General features: G+C 32.9%; 1 pseudogene; it reads left to right on the forward strand.

Moving 5' to 3' along the window:
• The first annotated feature begins 15330 nt into the window (after positions 1 to 15330).
• LOC138312404 (uncharacterized) lies at positions 15331 to 17836 on the forward strand (annotated as a pseudogene).
• The last annotated feature ends 738 nt before the right edge of the window (positions 17837 to 18574 follow it).

An 18574-nucleotide genomic window follows, 5' to 3' on the forward strand; every position in this document is an offset into this window, starting at 1 on the left:
GTACATTCCTGCTCCAATGTTAATAAAATACAGCATTTAACTGTGTATTAAGCGCAATCTAATGTTTTGATCTGGTGCAGTTAAAAATTTCTACTAAGATGGACATTATGTCAATGTTTGTAAGGGACCTACCAATGTTCGTAATAATTCAGAAGCTAACATTATATGGTTGTCATTTATCCATTGCACGCGTGAGCTTATAGCACGTATTCATATGAGACTGGTTGTAACCTACCAGAAAGAAAATTTATAGATTATGTTAAATACCATATTTGATTCAGGAAAGTCAGAAGAAGTTACAATATTTAAATTACTTCCAGTGTTTAGTAAATCATTACCATTAATCTATAATGGGGTCCTTACCCAATATCTTTGAGTCCACAATTGTTATATGTTTATGAATATAGTGGCCGTACGAGCATGCCCAAATTTGAAATTGGTACCATTAAATAGTATTGTTTTGTACTTCAGTCAAATTTATACATGTATGTAATTATTGGTTGGTATCACGTTTATACAATATTGTCCGTTGACAGACTGATTGTTTGGGAAGTCCTTATGAATTTTGTTGAAAAGTATTGGTAGAACAAACTGGCTAACCCTCCTATTTTTGTATTAACATAAAGAGTTCAAATTATATGTGAAAGTATTAACAGTCCAGTTCAACATTTAGATGGGGACTGATGACGGTCTAGGTTACAAATGGGTGTAAGGCCATTTGTGGTCAGTACTTTGGTACCAAGTTAGGGATCTGATTGTACCTATTTCAATTGGGCTTATAATGCTATATAATACTAAGTTATGATTGATGGGTTGATTTATAAATGGAGTAGAGCTTGTTAATTAATTACAGTTATAAAAGAGATGTGTCTATTTTGTACTGTGAAAAAAATTACAGACATGTGAAATTTATCAACACGAGGACAGGGTTTTGGTACCATTGGATTCGAGCCGTACTGCAATTATATCGGTACCTGTGGTTCAACACTGGATTTTTTGAGCTGAATTATACGGATCATAGGATTTCCTACATGATGTAGTAATTGATATATACGTTGAGTCTACTCTATCACATTGGGGAAAACTTATCTGTAACCATGGGATTTTATACTGGTTTTTGTAATTTTACGGTAAAACTTGGTTTTACCAGTATTGGGATCGCAATTCCGGAACTAGCTTTTTACCCCCCCGGCTGGTGTCGTGAAGAATAAACTGAATAACCACACATTTGTGGTATATGTAGTTGTAATTTGCACCCAGATACAATATAAACTAGTTTAGAATCATTCTGTAAACTTATTCAGCAGCATCAATATCAATTTAAGTGGATTGCGAAGAAAATAAGAAAATTTAGTGAACTGCATTTTATTATCAAGTTAATAATATTCACTTCGCAATCAACATATACAAGTGGTGTCGTGGTAAGTCCTGAGCTTTCTATGCTGACGGCCGGGGTTCAACCCTTAACGTCGGTAGGTTATTTTTATTTTTTTTTATTTCATATTTTTATTTGTTGTTAATTCACCATGCTTGAAAATATTCTTTTATTTTGTCTTTATATTTATTTTTGTTTTATTTTATTTTTATTTTCCAAAAGTTTATTCCAAACATAGACATGTACTGTATAGCATTTACACTAAATTACGAACATCCCACTATTACGGCCACTTATTTTCAGTTCCGATTTTTTTTTTCTTCAGAAATACAATCACACCGCTATTCCGTTTTACGACCAATTAACACTTTGATTATGACCACAGGCACATGTGACTTCACACCTCGCTGTGCCTCACCTTCCCGCACGCAGCAACCCGTGACCAACTACCCGCAGGTACATCAGTCAGTCTTTTGTTTCCGTCGACCTAATTATCAGATCATCTACCTGTACTAGGAGAGTGTTAATCGCCATCATTTGCATACTTGTGACTGGCAGTTGACGTGATCGAAACCACAAGTAATGCAACGTTCTTTCGATAGCCCTGGTGGCGAGATTGAACGATTTAGGCAGTTCTTTCTCATACGTGTAACGCCAATGGAATTACAATTCTTTAATGTATGAGATATATTGATCTTATTTCAGATATTTATGAAGTACCGTACGTCAATCATTTTATTTCAATAGATGTGTCATCTATTTTGTTGCGGTAAACAATCGGTGTTTTGCATTAGTTAAAAAGTACGCTTGACTATTGCACAGTAGTCTTTCAAACACTTTACCGATTGTGATCGTAAGTTATTATTTGACCAATCATTGCACATGGCGGGATAATTAAAATCGATTTACGTAAATATTAATAATAATTTACACAGATCAATACCAATTTTAAAACACATAGATTCTCATTTACCTCGGGTGATACTCTGTGATAATTAAACCAGAGACATAGATAATTTAATTACTATCTAAATCTCTGATTAAACTAACGATATGTATTTGAATTATAATTAAAACATAATAGAAAGTAATGTCTAGAAAAAGTATTTTCATTTAGATTGTCAACAATTACTTCAGTGAAATTCAGTTTAAGATTTAAATAAGCACACACCATTAACTTTATTTAATGAAAAAAATATGTCTATGCTCTAGAAATAAATGGTATAGTCATTATATGTCCATAATTTATCAAACTTTAAAAAATATTTGTAAATTATTGGTTTTGATTAGATACGCATGCATTAAAATATGATATGATTAAGATTCTAATGGCCGACAAAACTAATTGATCAAATATAGTAATTTGCAAATTTATCTTAACCAAAATATATCAAACTGTTTTTTTCCCCACACGTACATGTACATACTCAGCATGCTATGTTATGTTTCTTATGGTTTTTTTTATATAAATGTAATGTATATGTCATGTCAAGTTTATGTTGATGTCCCATGTATTTGTAAATGTGTTAAATGCAAAAAATTGAACAAAAAAATAAAAATATATATATATATAATATACATTTATATATACATGTATATTGCATTTTTCATAAAATTTCAATTTTGAAACAAAAATACAGTACATATATTATGTACCGGTCAGCTAGGATACAGAGTTTCTGTTCTTGATCGTCATGATCATAGAAGAAACCTGGTCCACCTCAGAATTAAGACCACCTCGCTATTAAGACCACTTTTACTCAGACCACTGGGTGGTTTTAAAAGATAGGTTTTAATGTAAATACTGTTATACATATTCTCAACACATGTTATATAATGTTTCTGACGTCCCTTGCTCATACACATTTTCATTTACAGCGGTTCGGAGCGGTAGGGAGCTGGGTTTTCGAGAAAAATATTTCAAAGATTAAAGGATAGATAACCACCCCATATATATACATCTCTTCGTATCTGTAGCAGTGTGCAGCCAAGCGTGAAGGTGTGATACATTGATCATGACCACATCAAAACAATAAGCAGTGATCTAGAGTTGGCTGTTCTATTGTTTAGAGGATTCAAGTGTTTCAAGTTTTTATTTCATCCAAATGCATAACAAGCATATAGGGAACAGTACAATTATTATCATTATAATATGACATACAATGTATACAAGTATAAGATGGCGGAGGACAATATTTCAGTATTTCAATATACTAATAAGCTACATATGTATATAAAAGACGTGATCACAACAGAACCTACGTTGATGCTGACGGCAAATACAAAGCAATTTTATCATTTAATTAATTGTGAGCAGAGTTTTTCTTTTCTCTGTTGCACGAAACAAAAAGTTACCCAACATATTCAAAATTTTAACATATTTACTAGAGAATAATTCTATAAACTTATGCACGCTTGGTCTATGATAAAAATATCTGTTAATGTATTTTTCTCTTAATTCAGAATATGCCGGACAGAGAAGAACAAAATGTACTTCATCTTCGACGTCACTTTTTAACACATAATGAACAAGTCCTTTGATTTCTAGGAATATCATTATAACGTCCGGATTCGATATTAAGACTATGACATTGCATACGGAATTGGCTTAAAAACTTCTTGAATTTATGATTTACAGGCTTTATTAAATAGAACTGTGTACAAAAATTATTAACAATATGTTTATACAAATAACATTTAGGAGATACATCAAACGCACTATATAATTCTTGAACAAAAACATCATTAATACGTTGGTGGTATATTTGCAAAAAATGATTTTCATTTAAAACACATTGATTTTTCCAAACATATCCAAATCCCAAACTACAAAGTTCGTGCTTAATATGATAGACCCAATTCGTTTTACAATTAGGTTTTCTGCTATTCAATTCGACTAGTGCATCATAACAAGATTTCATAATGCAATTGTTTGTTTTCAATAGTTTTAACCAATATTTCATAACAGCTGTCTTACGTTGAACATACAATGAATATCTACCCGTTTCGAAAAACACCATAGATGTATTGACTGTTTTTCTAACATTAAGTATGTCTTTAAGGAAAATGAGGTGAATTTTTTCAACTTGGGGCGAAACATCTTGCCCCCACACTTCACAACCATAATTTAATATGCATGTAACATATGTATCAAATAAGGATAATTTTGTTTCTGTGTTAAGGCTAAAGTTTTTCATTTTTCTTTTTAATTGAAAGTATGCTTTCCTGCCTTGAGACGCTAATGTATCTTGTGCTACAGCAAATCTTCCATTAAAATTAAAAACCAAACCCAAAACTTATCAACAATTTCTATAGATTTATCATTGAAAGTCCAGTTTTCACCAGGTAATATTCTTCTCCTTTTCCTAAATATAACAATTTTTGTTTTATCTGTGTTTACTTTTAAATTCCATTTAACCGTATAAGTCTGTAGACAGTTGAGCATATGCTAGAGGTCAGTAGCGTCTTCGGAAAATAAGACTGTATCATCTGCATACATTAGCATAAAAAGGTTAAGTAACTGTAAGGGGTAACTTTGACAATCCGAGTTTATAAATTCACTTTCCATATCATTTACAAATAAAGAATATAGCATGGGAGACAAAGATTCCCCTTGTAATAAACCGACATGCAAATCGAACATGGCGGATAGTTTACCATTTAGTTTCACGCATGAACGTACATTATCATAAATTGATGAAATTACATTAAGTAATCGCCCTCTAATACCACTTTTCCAAAGTTTATGCCATAAATATCGATGATTAATACTATCAAAAGCCTTACTGTAATCAATAAAAGCACAATATAGTCGTTTGTTTTGCTCTATAGAATTAATAATTAAACTTTGCAACGCAAAGATAGCATCACTAGTACCAAACCCAGGCTTAAAACCAAATTGTGCATCGGTGACAATATCTTCACGAGCACTCCACTTTAACAAGCGCTTATTTAACAAGGACGTAAATAATTTAGCTAAATGACTAATTAACGTTATACCTCTATAATTGTTAACATTACTAATATCCCCCTTTTTATGCAGAGGAATTATGACACCTTGGGCCCATGACTCTGGAAAATAAGCAATTTGTAACATGGTATTAAATCATTTTAACAAAACTGGTAGTATTCGTTAAGAACCATATCGATGCCAGCAGCTTTGCCCTTAGGCAGAGCCTTAATTGCTTCAGCTATTTCCTCAATACTAAAATCTACATCTAACTCTGGATATACACACTCACAAGGTTAAGTGTCATTTTATAACGAAATCTTATCGTTTGGTTGTTTATGCAAATAAAATGAAAAAATTCGGAGGTGTTTAAAATATAAATGAAATTGTGATACATGTACGTACTATTCTGTACTAGGCAAATGTACTTATATAATTTGTAACACAATGGTTTTTTTTCAGAGTAGATTATCATGTCAAAGTAAAATTGCTGAGTGAATCTGCTATAATATATATTGAAACCACTGAAGCTTATAATTTTCGTTACTGTAAAGGAAATTTTAGAAATATCAACCCATTTCAAATGATTCGACTGAACTAATTAAGTCTTCCCATCTTCTCCTCCCGGTAGGAGTATGTTATTTTTTCATTACATTGTACAGATCAATATGAAATATTTAATGTAAGTAGGAAACAAATTTGACATATTTCAGAGTCAGCCGAATTCAGGTATTCTCTGATAGCAGATAATAAAACCGTGATATTCCACAAAATTAGTACTAATCTGATAGATTTGTATCAATTCATCAAAACAGTAAAAAGTAAGCGTGTCACTATCCTTCATTAAATCATATACTACAATTATGTTTTTCTTGAACCAAGCTTTATAAGAACTGTTTTTCTACCAATATTCATATTTCAAAGTAAATTATCATGTTCAAGCCTTATGAAAACAGTTTTGGAACCAATAGTCAAATTTCAAAGTAAATTATCATGTCAAAGTAAAATTTCTGAGTGAATTTGCGATCCGAATTTTGGACCTATCCTTGCTCCAAATTTTGCTGAACAACTTTCCATAATGTTTAATAAGAAGATATTTACAAATTGTAGTTAGAAAAGGACACTGATGACAATATCTGTCATTTAGGTAACTGGTGCCGTTACCGTTTGTTAGAATATATGTTGTAATGTACTACAAACTTGATAGACATAGAGAAAAAATATTAACATGTTTTGACAAAAAACATCCTTCGTGCCATTTACATGTCGTTTAGTTAATTAACTCAGGTTATTTAGTTTTATAGCTAATATATATACATTCATGTACTTGAAACTTGATAAAGCATATACCGGTAAACAGCTGATAGCTGACAGAGATTTTTTTCTCTCTTTCCCTCTCTTTCCCCTCTTTCTCCCTGATATGTTGCCAAAGTAGTATTAGTGAAGTTATGAAGCATGAAAGTCATCCTTTATGACAATATACGTTAGTTATATATGTTACACGGTCTGACAACCATTAATTTTTGTAGTTATAGATAGTATGGTGTTCTTAAACTTGCTAGATACATTTTTGTTAAACAGGAAATCCTTGATGTCATTCATATTAGTCATTAAAGGTCAAATACGTGTACGGTATTGCGTAAACATTATATGAGATTTTATATAATATAACCAGTAAGTTTTTTCTTGATATCTGAAGAATGCCTGTTTAGTTTTTAACAAAAGAAAATCAATTTAATTTGACATTACAAGTCACCATAATGCTGAAACTTTTCATTATATATAAACTTGACAACATAAATACTTCCTCTTTGATTGAAGGTTCTGCACTGAAATGCATTATGTGTATTTAGAATAACTTGACCTGTACAAAATGTGAGAAAATAAATCAATGTGATAAATTATTATGACCAAATAAAAAAAACAATCATTTGTATTAGTTTTTCAGCCTTAGTTTAAGTCCTGTTTTCTTTGGATCGTTTTCCAATTTGCAGTTATACTGATAATATAACCATTGACTTATCAATCTTTAACACTCGAATCAACTCCTATCATCCAGAAGTTTTACCGCAGCAGTACTTTCAGTACTTTGATTTTTTTTTACATCCCTGAAAAACTTTGCTATATTTTCCCTATAAAATGGCGTTTTTTAACACCAATCCGAGGACGTATAAATTATACTATCATTATGTACTTATAAATCCTTGCACCAATCACAGAGTTCCTTTGATGTGGTCACAGGTAACCTTCAACCCCTCACCGATCTGTCGACACCCGAATGCCAATCCCACTCGAAACTTCCAACGATTAACAATGGATTTCATCAGACCATATCACGCTTGCGCGTCATTGCGTAAAGAAATCAATCTGATCATCAAATCCATTACAACATCTGTCAGTCTGGTTTAGACTATGTTCCTAATTTGATCAGTAATTAAAATAGTTTACCTCAAACTTTGCATTTTATTACTGCTTATCCATACATCAAATTACAGATAACATATATACAAGTATTATCTATAAGTATCATATTTGAATATTAATGAATTAAGTGTATATCTTAATCAGTGCCGTCTATGAACAATACCTTTTAGAAAACAATTAGGGGCGTAATTAAAAGCTCGACATATCATTGAGTAATAATACAAAGATTTTTTTACTACATACAGTTGAGTTCTGGTGATTTTTATGAACGTATTAATCAGTATCAATTTCTAAAAATATCGAAGAAATGTCTGCATCCTCGACTCACTCATGTCACACAAACGCCACCGCCCCATGTATATACAGACCGCACACCCCTCCCCGTCATGAAATAACTACACCCAGCGTGATCCATGACGACCTTTCTGTTCCTGTCAAACTTATCAGTACCTGGTCATCACGTGTTCAGCCACGCGTAAACTGTAATATGGTGGTTTTAACAGGTGTGGAAAACTCCTCAAGAGACAGACTTATCTAATATATAAAAAAGAATTTGGATTTGAAAATTATCTTATAAAATTATCGGAAATGGATAGAGTATACATAACTAAATTCCGTACATCAAATTTAAAAATTCCAATTGAGACTGGAAGATGGCGTTATGTTGAGAAACGTGAAAGAATATGCCATTTATGCAATGAAAATATCGGGGATGAATTTCACAATCTTTTTGTATGTAAACACGAAAAAAAAAAAAAAATATACGTATTAAATATATCCCACAGTATTATTATTGTAATCCCAGTCTTCATAAGATGGGTGGCTTTATAGGTATTTGTAATATCCAATTATTGAAGAAGGTGTCTCTATTCATTAGAAAAATGATGGTATTTTTGGAGATGTGAATAAAAGCTATGATAGTAGTACGGTATAAGTATTTTTAATTTTCAAATTAATTTTCCATATTTTAGTAATTGGTAATGATATATATTGTCCATCCTGCCACGTGCAGTTAAAAATGTAACTTGTATAATCCATGTAACACATTAATGTGTCTGGGAGACTATAATGAAATCTTTGAAACTATCTTTTGAGTTGCAGCAAGGATTTATAAGTGAGAAGGATTCGTGTCTGTCTCTTTACACTACTAAACACCACGCGAGACGCTTATGAACCGGGAATAAAAACCGTTTTTCTCAACAAATACTTGTCTTATCGAGTCAAACGAAACGCCAATGTAAAGTAAATTAAATTTCACAACGTTTATAACTTGCTTTAAAGACGGAAGATTTAGAAGAAATGTCTTAAACTATCGTTAAAAAAATACGACCGCTCATGAAATGGCAGCACGCTTCAGAAAGTAAGACGGTAACCCTCGCACCCCCATGCTACATCAAAGGCTGCGGCGGCGGATATCAAAGGAAATCAGTCGTCGCCCAACGTCACGGTCAGTGCACAAACACAAAAGCGCCTGCGCTGTCTTTGCCCAAAACTCAGTGTGACTTATCCTTCTCATATACGTCCTTGGTTGCAGTGACATGGATTAATTACATATTAGAGTACCCGTAGACTGGTTAGACAAGTCTGTGAATCAAAAGCACGACAGGTGGGCTTTCCATGTGTTTTCGTGAGGTATGACCCCGTTGTCTTGGTCACGCTAGAACCCCGCGGCGATTTACATGCCAAGCCACGCAACCGTATAAGTTCTCAGGTAACTTTCTGGGTACGACTTCGCCAATTTTCGTTATGGGTTCGTTGGAATGGCCACGCGTGTGATTTAGAGAGTTGCCGCTGGCGGTTAATCGCCAACCTTTGTCCATGGTCCGTAAACATGAGGTTAAAAGAGAAATTTTAGTGATAGATTGCATTAAATATCCCTCTTGCTAAATAACATTTTTGTGAGAAATCGATTTTTATTTTTTTTATAATATATATATATATATATATATATACAATTAAGCAGGCAATTCACGCTAAAAATATGTATATAACCAGAAATATAGTTCCATAAATGCACACGATACAATATAACACGTAACGCAATAAGTCGGTGGATTTTATGAATAGTAAAGAAATTTGTAAAGTGAGTTTGACCAAAAGACATAACGGCCGAGTATAGAATAAATATATATCATTACTGGGTTTGCGCTGGTGTTCCATAACTGAGGTCCTCAGATTGAATGGGGTCCTTTTTAATACACATCATTGATAATCAAAGTCCATTTGTTCATTTTTTTTTATTTCAAGTTTAATACGATCTTTGATCAATCTAAATGATTCAACATGCGGACCGATTATAAACAATCAGGTAAAAAAGGGTTTCAAAAGCATTTAGTGTTTCATGTACATCGACAAAACACATCAAATTAATGAGAATAATTAAAACAGATGACATTGGTCGTTTAGCTGTACTTTTTTTGTAGATCAATCGATACAATCCATAAATATCTTCATAATTCCTTCCACGGTAATAAAAAATTATGTGAGTCCATATTCGTCATATCTTCTAGGTCCAAAATCTGCTGCATAAAGTCCATGAATACATTATTGTTTTTGTCAAAACTGCATACTACTTTTAAAACCACTGCTCCGTTAAATCAGTATCGTTTAGTACAGTAGTTGAGTGATGACATGCTGTGAGAACACGTGGACGACATTACATCTTTTGCTTATCCGTACAGTTAATTGAAAGAAGTCTACAAATAGTCAATTAAAGAAGTCGTATCACCTGACTGGCTATAATGTTTAAAATTGTCTGAAAAATGAACATTATTCTTTATGAAAAATGTCACCGTGCCTCATGGGCTATGTCATGAATATTATTACCCAATCACATAAGAAGCGTACCTTGATTGGTATTAATTGACTCCGCCCCTTGTCATCACTTCTCTCGCTGAATCTTGAATTGACATTTTTTTCAATTCATTTTATTTCGACCAGACTTCAGTAACAAGCGGCCCTTTAATGACTTGGGGGTTGTTTATTCTGTGGGCTTAGTCGTCTATCTTCATAATTTTGAAGGGGGACTTCTAACACGGCCATTAAGATTTGTCTCATACTGTTTTAGAGCTGATATTTTGCGATGACATAGTGACCTTGATGATGCAACATATCGATTTGATGTGGTCCAAAGCTAGCTCGCGGAGTGACCGCATTTGTGTTAGGTACTTGAACACAACTAGAAGTGACTGGTTAGCTTGACAAATTTGGACGTTTTCTAACCTAAGAATTAGGTACTAACCTAAGAATACGGATGTATAACATATAGTAACTAGTACTAAGGGTCTATTTATACATGATTTTTTCGCACAGAGACTTAGCTAGAACTGTAAATATAGTAACTAAAAACTATATATATTCCATGCTCAGTTGCACAGCACATGCGATACGGTAGCGATACAGTGACAGCGATACCGCCAGTCGACTAATTATTGGGAGCCGTGCTCTCGTTATGGGTGAGTGGTCAACACACTAGCGAAGCTCGCCCGCCGGCTCACTGCGCTGTCGCCGTAGGGGGTCAATGAGAACAATAGGCAGTGGTATTTCCACGAAAAAAAATAACGCTTTCAAAACAAAATAACGTTTCCAACGATACTTGTAACGTGGTCACGTTAATAATCACATGTTCTGTTGATGCTAACAAAGTTTCACATAAAAATCACGTAACATTCTGGCAACAACATGGGAAACAAAATCATTAACAATCATTGCTGACACTAACACGTGAAATGAAATGAATAACAATGCAAAATAAATAATAACATCAGCCACTAAATCTAACATCATTTAAAAAAGACAAACGCGTGCAAAGATAGAGATAACACAGCAGCAAAAATATAACATGTGTTAGAAAATAATAACATGCTTTTAGTTAAAGATAACTAAAATTTTGATAATAACAGTAAAACAGATATAACCAACATAAATATTTAAAAAATCACGAATATGGTTAAAATAACAGTTTAAGAACGAAAATTAACAGAACAGGGCTACCAGTGATATATATATATATATATATAGTAGGCCTAATCACTTATAAATCCTTGGCCTAATGTTATACAATGCACAGTCGATGTCGAGAACAGATCCGATTTGATGCATTCAACTCAAATATAAAGAAATGAATGCTATAGCCGAAACCTTTTGGACTCAGAGATAGTCAAAGATCGCTTTTTTAATGAATAAGAAAAAATAAACACGAAAAACTCACGATAGCTGCTCGCAACCCAGTGGTACCGCGGTTCATCGGTTTTCGACGGCGAAAGACCAAAATAGATTTTTTACACACAATGTCAAACATATTCAATTCAACGCATTAATTATATGTGTCAGAAGCATGTTAATGATGTTTTTTTGTGCAATATTTCATGAAATTCATCTACTAAACGAAGCCTTGTATCCTCAAACGCTGTAAGATTTACATTGTAGCCTACGTATGCCTACTGTTTCTTTTTGTCAAAGTGACGTTTAAATAATGAAATGTTCCAAGATAAAGTAACGCCATTATTTTAAACTATGTTAAGCTGTATATGAGTGCAAATTGTCACCATAATACCGCAAATGAGGGCTTATTCAATCCTTCAAAACGTCAGCTTGCAAGGTCGAATCACCCGGGCTCATAGAGGACTAAAAAGTGACGTCATTGGAATGTTCGGGATCAAATCGTCAAATTTAGAAATGGTAATCAGAATAAAGAAATTAATCATTTATTTACTCACATCGCAATATTTTCATATCGCAACTGTTACAGGAAATTCTTATTACCTGGTATCGAGTTCTATGCCTGATTAATCTCGATATTTAGTGTTGAAAATATCTGGTTTATTGATATTATTCCGCTACTTTTGTTGAGTTTGAATTCGCAAATTCGAAGGGCGTCAGAACGTTTGTTTTCATTGCACAACCGGAATCAACACCGTAGTGATAAAGACCTTCCAGGTGGATTTTTTTCATCGACATAAAAAGTTGATTTTCTCAAAAAGTAAGAAAAATAAAATACATTAATTTTGCTGGAACACTAAAAAAAATCATTCTGATTTTGGAACAGTTGGAATCATGAAGATACCTCTAACAGTATTTTTATTATTATTATTATATATTATGTAAGTAATTATGTAAGTAATAAGTAATTAAATATAATGTAAGTTAATTATTATCTCATTTTATGTAATATTTTTTTAAATTTGTGTTTTCAAAACCAAACTTGACTCAAACTGGCTATAACGGTACGATATATATCTATTATCATATTCGGTGTTATGCACTGTCGGATGTGCTTTGCAAATATGGATCAAATCATTTGTAATAAACTTTTTTGTAAAAACAATTACCGTTTACTTTGATAGTAGATATGCTCGGGACTGACACTATATAACCTTATCAACTAAAAAGAAATGTGATATGTTTAACGTTGTATGGTCTATGACCTGTTGTATTTTGTCTTATGAATGTGTTTCCAACTGTTGCATTCCTCTTTGGGGGATTTGTAAGTACATTGTAGAAGAAAGTAATATAGCATTAAAAGACTTATTTCACTTTCAAAGTAAAAAAGAATATGAATTGTAGATCTAGTAACGTAATACACAATGTATATGTAATGCTTTGTGGTTAAATGCTCAGAATTTTATATCGGTCAAACGGGTACAGAGTTACGTATAAGAATTACAATGCACAGACACAAATACGGACTGAACATTTACGATTTTACCTGTAAGTAAACATACACATAAATGCTCTACAGGAGAGTTCAAAATTTTCCCTTTATATCAGATGAATGATGGAGATGTTGTCAAACGCGAGGCTAAGGAATCTGAATTATCCAGACTTCTTAAACCTAGTTTGAACAGTGCTCATTCAAACTGTTGCTGAATTATTCATAAGACGTCTTCAAATAAACTGTCTGAAGAGCTTTTGAATGGGGCGTAAGCGCTCAAGTAACTAGTCAGTCGTTATTATTTCTATTTCTTATGTTTTTCGTCCGTTAGGATTTGACTTCAAATTTATTATATAAATATATATTTATCTATGATTCCATGCATCCATAACATACATTTCCTCAATTTTATTTTCAGTCACTCTTTTGTAACATGCGGTTTTATCATATAATCTCTATTAACTTCATCAGTGTGTTGATTATTTAAGTATTCCAGTTTACATTTCTCCAGTGAGTCTAACATATTTACCTTGCACTGTTAAAGTTATATTTTGTATATACTATGACACTAAAAATTAAAAAAAAAATATTAAGTTGAACATGCAAAGTAGTACATGTATTTTGTATTTACTTTAACTAAAATATACATACAAGATATTCAAATAGCAGTAATCTGTATAATTGAGAACAGAAATGTTAACTTGTACATATTAAGTAGTATTTTTTACACAAAATTGTACAAAATCCTAAGTTATACAAACAAAAATAAGGTGCTCGCTTTAGCGTCGTATGTTTCAGATAGCCAATTGCATTATGAATTAAAAGATAAAAAAAGTCTTTTTTTTTTCTTTAAATACAATATGAATTAAATGGTATAGGCCTTTTAGTCATACAACTCATAGTATGTTGATAAATGGTTATGATAATATATCAAATTCTGTCTATAAAGCTGATGGCAAATAACCTAAAGAAAGAAAAAAAGACCTAATTTCAGATATACAAGATGAATTTCTGTACTTAACCCTATTAGATCTACAGCAACTTTTTCCGTAATTCTACACAAGGTAGGCAACTTTGAATTATGCAAAGACGGAATAAGCAGATCACATTTTGTTATATGCATTAACATTTTCCCCATATTCAAAACTGTGAAGCATTATTCATTACCTTTGCTCCAAAGTATCCAAGTAAGTAGGAGCATTATTGTGCTGTACATAGTCTTATGGTATCTCTTGATTTCTTCTCCACGAAATTTACACACAAACTAAACTTCTTACTGCAACTAATGGAAAGAAATACAGTAATAGTGTTCGTAGGTAGCGAGAAAAATATCGATGTTTGTGACAAGGCAGGATCTCCTTATCGATGCAAGATCTATTCTGGTATATAGTATTGAATGATTGATGTAGTTTTAGATTGGACAAATCGTGTTCGCTTGTTGTCTGTATTGGTAGATACCACAGTTGTTACTACTGTTTGAGGCTCCACCTTCCCTGTTAGATACACTATATATATACAATAGTCCCAGTTGCTTATGGTTCGGCGTATGCTGTTTTATTAGATATGAACTGTTATTGAAGGATGTTGTTTTCATTAGTCGCAGGCTAATGAAAACAACAGTTGGAGACTTGCTGCCCCAACCTAAAGATTAGTCGTAGGCTGTACTTATTCACAAAATTTATTAAAGGCAAAATTATATTTCATATAGCGTCATTGTAAGGAGGTGTTTCTTTTGATAGAAATTGTAGTTGTAAGCGGTTGCCTTGACCTCTTTACGTTGTTGCTTACTTGCTGGTAAGGCTTTAGGTTGCCCTTCCGAGAAAACTTGACGACGTCGAATTATGTCTTTTTTCCGTATGATGTGTTACATCTTGTTATCCTTTGATATATTTATGTTGCAAAGAAGATATTTCTGAGAGCTAGTATTAATAGTTCTAAACGGAAACAAAGTTATCGTTCCTGATTTGGAACTCTTCTTTATTGGTAACTACTTCCGGGGACTATTATCGCTTGGTTGACGACAGCAAAATGGAGATACCTGTAGGCCTAATCGACGATGCTTGTGATCTACAAAGTTTAAACGTGAAAGATTTGAAGAAATATCTGAGTAGTCGTGGGCAACATGTGTCAGGTAATAAGCGGCAACTACTTGAGCGTGCGCAGGGGGCAAGACGTTTATGTTTAAGCGACATTAGTATAGATAGAAAAGATAACATACAAGAGCAGGAGAACAGAAAGAACGACAAACTGTGTACACCGCTAAATGAACGTCTTCCTCATCCATCGGAGTTGAAAAATTGGACAGAAAATTTTTCTAACATTCCAGATTTCACAGAGAAGGAAATTTACAATTATATTGTGTTGAAAATGAACCACAAAAAACAGTTGAAATCGAAAGTGTTTTACGAGGATGGACACGTACATTCAGTGAAAATGTCGGACGTCGATGAGAACTCAAGCCACTGTTATGTGAAAGCAAATGTGCTCCCATCCCTTCCAACAGCAAATAAAAAGGATACACCGGACTACAGTACCTGGGTGATGTTATCTAAGGTGTCAGGATGTGTATACTCGGCAGAATGTAACTGCACAGCAGGGTAAATATTATTTTATTTGAAATACTTAATGTTGTATTTTTTTTTATATTAATATCTACATATAATATATATAAATAATAATATTAATGTCTAATTGTATTCCCGTCACATTGGGCCTCCTTGTCTGAGAGTTTCTATTGATCATGGCAATAATCCTCAATAGGCAGAGTGTTCACATATTTGTATCAGTTTGAAATTTTCTGCGCAATAGCAAGTTTGTTTTTGTTTATTTGCTATATGATTAATTGATTTTTTTTTTCATTTTCAGGGAGGGAGAGGCTTGTAACCATATTTCTGCATTGTTATACGCTGTGGCAGATATCTCAAAGAAAAAATCCGAGGGTAAGCTTGCTCCTACTGCCCAGAAATGTAAATGGAACAACCCCAGGAAAAGAAAGTTAAGCCCTAAAAAAGCTGAACAAGTCCAATTCAAGAAACATTCATTTGAAAAGTCTTCAGAAGGTACCAATGTCCAAGTAAAACTGTATGACTCAAAAAACTCTACCTGTACTGCAAATGTTCAAAGGTTTAAGGAGCGACTGCTTCAAAATCAGTCGACATCAAATGCTGGATGGCTTGCAAATTTTATGAAAGTTGATAGTGACAGTTTAGTTGATGTACCTATGCTTCATTCAATTTCCTACCAGTTTAGAGATTGTGTTGATATCAGAAGTCATTATATCCAGGGAACATTTCAGAGTTATTTTGATAATCTTTGTGTCACAGAGGATGAATGTCTTTTGATTGAACAATGTACAAGAAAACAGTCTGAAAGTTCTCTATGGAAAAAGGCAAGACAAGACCGCATTACTGCTTCAAACTTTGGTTATGTAATGAAGAGAAAAAGCTTCGATAATCCAGAAGGTTTGGTGAACAAACTCTTTGATTACACCTTTCAAGACAATGAATATACAAGGTATGGGAGAACACATGAAAAACCTGCAAGGAAAACATATGTAAGGTACATGAAAAAAACTCATCCTGGCATCCAAGTCAAGGAATGTGGATTATTGGTAAAGCCAACATTATCCCTTTTTGGGAGCAAGCCCAGATGGTCTTGTGTACTGCACTTGTAAAATGTGTCATTCAATGGGACATGGACTCTTAGAAATCAAATGCCCAGCTTCCCAGAAATGGAGAATGCTCTCCCCAGAAGATTGTGCCAGAGATAAGGATTTTTATTGTTCTCTTAACGACAATGGAGACATTGTTTTGAAAAGGAACCATGTGTACTATTACCAGGTACAAGGACAAATGGCAATTTCTGGTCATAAATGGTGCGACTTTGTTATCTGGACCTGCAAAGGGAAAGTAGCTGTGGAGCGCATAATGTTTGATGAAAGTCTGTGGTCAGTAATGTTGAGAAAACTTGCTCTGTGCTATGTGGAAGTGTTTATACCAGAACTGTTTACTGAAAGAGTGAAACGCGGAAAAAAATTATTTGGATAATTAACTCTGTCGCTTTATGTGTTAAAATCTATAGTATAGAACATTTGATACATTGTTTTGCTAGAATTATACATAAAACTGCCATTTTTTTTTCATTACAGTGTTATAGCAGCAAAACTTTTGACCTTTCACGCAAAATGAAATGCATATTGATATGGTGTAGCTAATAATGTTTTCATATATGCATGACATGTAAAGATGTATAATTGAATTATATATATATATAAATGTAATTTTTTTACTTTCATTCAGGTGAACCCAAGGGTTATGAAAGTGTTTTTATATTCATAACAGATCCACAATTAATGAATTTTTGTTTGTTATGGATATGGGCAAAAGAGCAGAAAGTTATAACTTACAAAATAAAATATGAAATTTCTATAAATGTTTGTAAATGCTTGTAGTTTTCTATCTAGGAAAAAGAAACCATTTCAAACTTTACTATAAAAAGATTAATTTGCTGTGTTTAGAAATATGAGGTGTTCATGATCCTAATACTGTAAATGTGCATTGCAACTAAGTGGTATATAACCTGCTTATTTTTGTTTTATACCTAAAAGCTATAAGCCAGAGTCATTTAAGGAAGTGTCTGTGAGACCTAGAAGGTGGAGAAAAGTCACCGACCTACAGTCGCAGAAAAGTGTGTCAAGTGCCTGATGTTGAAACACAGAAGAGGGATCCATTGGTATATACTCAAACCACTTTCATTTGGTCACTATGGCCATAGCCCCTCAGTGTACACTAACTGTATATATATATAATTCAATTTTGCTTGAAAAAAGCATTTTCATTGGCTTTAAAATTACTTTATCAGCCCATAAAGGGAAAAATGGTATCGCTGTTTGTAACGTCGCTTCGGATTGGCATCAGCTTCGAACTTCATAGACAAAAGAGTCCCAAAATGTATTTTAAATATTGACGAGATTATCTTTAGAAAATTGAATTATAAGGATTAATTTGAAATTTTGAATATATTCTTTTATGTTATGGAGACAGATATAACAAAATCTGAGTACTCTCATCATAAACCGCTTCACGGTTTATTTAGAATACACTCAGATTTTTTGTTATATCTCCATAAGATAAAAAATCTATTGAAGTTAATCCTTAATTTTAAATATACTTTT

Source organism: Argopecten irradians, unplaced genomic scaffold (assembly GCF_041381155.1).
Source record: "Argopecten irradians isolate NY unplaced genomic scaffold, Ai_NY scaffold_0306, whole genome shotgun sequence".
In the NCBI taxonomy this organism is placed as follows: Eukaryota; Metazoa; Mollusca; class Bivalvia; order Pectinida; family Pectinidae; genus Argopecten; species Argopecten irradians.